Here is a 5,263-nt window from a genome sequence, read left to right on the forward strand (position 1 = left end):
GGAAGGGTTACACACAGAGCTTTAAAGTTCCGTGGAAAGAAATGCTGCCGCAGCCGAAGCTTAGATGGATACATTTAAGTAAACAAAATGTAACAAGTGTGGAATGTGACTCACTCTCTGACTGTGCAGGAGCTCCCGGACAGAGAGAGAGAGAGAGTGAGTCACATTCCTCACTTGTTACATCGTGTTTACTTAAATGTATCTATCTAAGCTTCGGCTGCGGCAGCATTTCTCTCCACGGAACTTTAAAGCTCTGTGTGCAACCCTTCCAATGCTGGTCTAGTAAAAAAAAAAATGCTGGTTGCATATAATATGCTGTAAATAATGTTTTAGAGCAAAGTTGAAATGCAGGGTTATATTCCACTTTAATAGCACAATCATGTGTTCTATGAGGGGGTAACACATCAGCTGCTTTTGCAGAAAACACATCTGCAAATTCTTGGTAAACATGAGGTAATTTTTGTTCAATGAGTTTGGTACAACTTAACACAACCTTTTGTAAACAGTCTTTATTATGGTGGCCATACATGGTACAATTTTTTCATCCAATCTTACTATTTCTATGTAGTAAAAGGGTAAATTAAGTGAATATACTGAAAGGTTAATTTAGGCAGTTCCCCTATATTAGGCCTGGAACACACAAAAGAAGTTTTTCTGAGCGTTTTGAGTTTTTAAATCTGCTGCTAATGTTATGCTATGTGTCTGTGCACACTGGAGCAATGAGGTTTTGTAAAAAAAAACCCATAGCATTACATTGGGAAGAGCTTTTAGAGGTTTCAAAAGCTCTTCCCAATGTAATGCTATGGGTTTTTTTTACAAAACCTCATTGCTCCAGTTTGCACAGACACATAGGATAACATTAGCAGCAGATTTAAAAACTCAAAACGCTCAGAAAAACTTCTTTTGTGTGTTCCAGGCCTAATATAGGGGAACTGCCTAAATTAACCTTTCAGTATATTCACTTAATTTACCCTTATACTACATAGAAATAGTAAGATTGGATGAAAAAATTGTACCATGTATGGCCACCATTACACTGAACAGACCAGCTAACCAGCAGACCGGACTGCCAATCAAACACTGGGTTATGTTTTTTCAACCATCGTAACCCAAGGATGATTGAATAAGAAGGTAAATTCAAACAATAAAACATCATGACTTCAAAATGCATAACCCCTACCTGCAAGGTGACTTCAGTTGTAAATCTTAACCTCTGATACTCCTGTAATACTGTGTCATCAACCGCAGTGATGCGTATCGATTCAGACACTGCAGTTGTCTGAAAGGATAACGTTTCCGCTAGGAAAATGTCCATGAAATTGCCCACCACCCCACAATCGATTAAGGCCTGGCCATTATACACCATTTCATCTTTAAAGTGAACTGTAAGGCCCCGTTCACATCACAAACGCGGATGGCCACGCATGCGGAACGCAACGCATGCAAACGCACACCATCCGCGTTTGTGTGCGTTGCGTGGCTGATCCCATCACTGAAAAGTGAATGGGACAGCCACGCGTTTTTACAAAAAATGCGTGCAGCATGCGTTCCCGGACCACACAGGTCCGGAACGCATGCAGTGTGAACATCAGACATTGCACTCTATGCAATGTCTGATGTCGTGCGTGTCGGCCACCTGCACGCGTTTCCAAAACGCGGCTGGAAACGCGTGCAGTGTGAACTAAACTAACTTAGTCTAAAAAAAAAAAAAAAAATTAAAAAAAAAAACAATATGAGTTTTACTCACCTGGGGCTTCCCCTAGCCCCCTGCAGCTGATAAGAAGCAAAGATTGGTTCGTTGATGGTGTAGTGAACGATTTTTCTTCCGATCAGAATTTTATGATCACTTGAACGATTTTTCATTAGAAATTGGATCGTTAGTGGCCACCTTTAGACTAATCTATTAGAATCAGTATTCCGCAACCCTGTCCTCAAGGCCCACCAACAGTGCATGTTTTGTGAAAATCCACAGAGGTAGTTAATCAGCTCTGCTGAGACACTGATTACCTCACCTGTGAATGGTTGTGGTTTTCTGCAAAACATGTACGGTTGGTGGGCCTTGAGGACAGGGTTGGGTAGCTCTGTATTAGATAACTTCCAACCGGTCCAATCGGATTGTGTTAGATTTTGCAATAGATTTTGGGTACTTATAGTAAAATCTAAACGCAAAAAATTGATCTTAAACAATTTGGCCGTCTACACATAATGCAATTTCTAATTAGATCTATCTGATGGAAAATTGTACACAAAGCACATTTGCTTTCAGACTTGCAAGTAGTGCGCTGCTGACTGCAAAGTGGCTTGTCTTTGTCAGTCTTATCAGGCTTTTTAGGCTATAATAAAACACAGCAAAGTACACAGCATGTAGTGTGCAAGAGGCCTTACAAAGCTTTTTCATCTGTTTTCACCTTTTCTATGTTACATTTGTAAGTTCCAAAAGAGAAAAAATATAATATAATTAAGGTAAGAAAAGTAATATTGAAAACTTTGTCAGGAACAACTTACTGAGTAATTATTTTGCTTGTAAATGTGCTAAAAGGTTATTTTATATCCATTAACCACTTAAACCCCCGCGGTCCGAATTTCTCCGTCCCTTTTTTCCCCCCTAAAAAACCAGGGACGGAGAAATCCGTACCTTCCGCGCTACCGCCGCTCGTGCGCGCGCACCCGCTGCTCGTGCACGCCGCCGCCTGCTCGCACGGAGATCAATGAACGGGAAAATTCATTCCCGTTCGTTGATCTAAGCCCCCGCAATGATCGTGCTGCTTCTATTAGAAACAGCGCGATCATAGTGATTCTCCCAGCCTCCTACTGCTTCCTGTAAGCGTCCGGAAGGACGCTTACAGGTCGCATGTAAACAAACACACTGTGGCCATCTTGTGGCCAAATAGTAAACTACACCCTAAAAGCATTTTACATAAACAAACATTACATTTACACAATAAATTAACTCATTACCTCCCACACTCCCCAATTTTTTTATTTTTTTTTTGTAATTAAAAAAAAATAATACAATAATAAAAAATTAAAAAAAAAAAAAAAACATAAATAGTTACCTTAGGGACTGAACTTTTTAAATATTTATGTCAAGAGGGTATAACACTGTTACTTTATAAACTGCGGGCTTGTAATTAGGGATTGATGCAAAACTGAAAAAAATGCACCTTTATTTCCAAATAAAATATTGTCGCCAAACATTGCGATAGGGACATAATTTAAATGGTTTTATAACCGGGACAAATGGTTAAATACATTTCATGGGTTTTAATTACAGTAGCATGCTTTATTTAAAAACTATAATGGCCGAAAACTGAAAAGTAATAATTTTTTCCCACATTTTTTCCTATTTTCCCATTAAAACACATTTAGAATAAAATAATTCTTGGCATAATGTCCCACCTAAAGAAAGCCTAATTGGTGGCGATAAAAACAAGATATAGTTCATTTCATTGGGATAAGTAATAATAAAGTTATAGACGAATTAATGGAAGGAGCGCTGAAAGGTGAAAATCAAGCGTTTGCGATAACTTGCAACAAGTCTTTTACAGCGCTCTGGAGGAATTTTGGCCCACTCATTTTTGCAGAATTGTTGTAATTCAGCTTTATTTGAGGGTTTTCTAGCATGAACCGCATTTTTAAGGTCATGCCACAACATCTCAATAGGATTCAGGTCAGGACTTTGACTAGGCCACTCCAAAGTCTTCATTTTGTTTTTCTTCAGCCATTCAGAGGTGGATTTGCTGGTGTGTTTTCTGTCATTGTCCTGCTGCAGCACCCAAGATCGCTTCAGCTTGAGTTGACAAACAGATAGCCGGACATTCTCCTTCAGGATTTTTTGGCAGACAGTAGAATTCATGGTTCCATCTATCACAGCAAGCCTTCCAGGTCCTGAAGCAGCAAAACAACCCCAGACCATCACACTGCCACCACCATATTTTACTGTTGGTATGAAGTTCTCCTGCTGAAATGCTGTGTTACTTCTACGCCAGATGTAACGGGACACGCATCTTTCAAAAAGTTCAACTTTTGTCTCGTCGGTCCACTAGGTGTTTTCCCAAAAGTCTTGGCAATCATTGAGATGTTTTTTTTAGCAAAATTGAGACGAGCCTTAATGTTCTTTTTGCTTAAAAGTGGTTTGCGCCTTGGATATCTTCCATGCAGGCCGTTTTTGCCCAGTCTCTTTCTTATGGTAGAGTCGTGAACACTGACCTTAATTGAGGCAAGTGAGGCCTGCAGTTCTTTAGATGTTGTCCTGGGGTCTTTTGTGGCCTCTCGGATGAGTTTTCTCTGCGCTTTTGGGGTAATTTTGGTCGGCCGGCCACTCCTGGGAAGGTTCATCACTGTTCCATGTGTTTGCCATTTGTGGATAATGGCTCTCACTGTGGTTCGCTGGAGTCCCAAAGCTTTAGAAATGGCTTTACAACCTTTACCAGACTGATAGATTTGAATTACAGTACTTTTGTTCTCATTTGTTCCTGAATTTCTTTGGATCTTGGCATGATGTCTAGCTTTTGAGGTGCTTTTGGTCTACTTCTCTGTGTCAGATTGCTTCTATTTAAGTGATTTCTTGATTGAAACAGGTGTGGCAGTAATCAGGCCTGGGGGTGACTACAGAAATTGAACTCAGGTGTAATAAACCACCTTTAAGTTATTTTTTAACAAGGGGGGCAATCACTTTTTCACACAGGGCCATGTAGATTGAGTTTTTTTTCTCACTAAATAATAAAAACCATAATTTAAAACTGCATTTTGTGTTCAGTTAGGTTATCTTTGACTAATAGTTAATGGTTTTTGATGAGCAGAAACATTTAAGTGTGACAAACATGCAAAAGAATAAGAAATCAGGAAGGGGGCAAATAGTTTTTCACACCACTGTATAAGACATTTTGTGACTAGAGCCCATTATGTTTGAGATTGTGTTTACATTTTGCAGTGTATGTGTTTTAGGTTTTTCAGTGTAAAACAGCCCTATAAGTTAGCTGATATAACCTCTCTGGTGGTATGATTATTTCTAAATTTTTTGGGTCTTTTCAGCACTTTTCAGACCCTAAAATCTGGAAAAATTCATGCCGCCAGAACGCCTGCAGCAGCCCCAGCACTCACTCTACTCCCCAGGCTCCAGCACTGCAATTTACCATGTGGGTGGTGCTGTAACTGTAGTGAGATCAGGGAAGGCGATCTCACCAGAGGGATCCAGAGATTCGGAAGACAGGAAGGAGAAAGGCTAACGACGTCTGGATGCCCCGGTAGGAGAGTAAAAACG

Source organism: Hyperolius riggenbachi, chromosome 7, assembly GCF_040937935.1.
Source record: "Hyperolius riggenbachi isolate aHypRig1 chromosome 7, aHypRig1.pri, whole genome shotgun sequence".
NCBI classification, from domain to species: Eukaryota; Metazoa; Chordata; class Amphibia; order Anura; family Hyperoliidae; genus Hyperolius; species Hyperolius riggenbachi.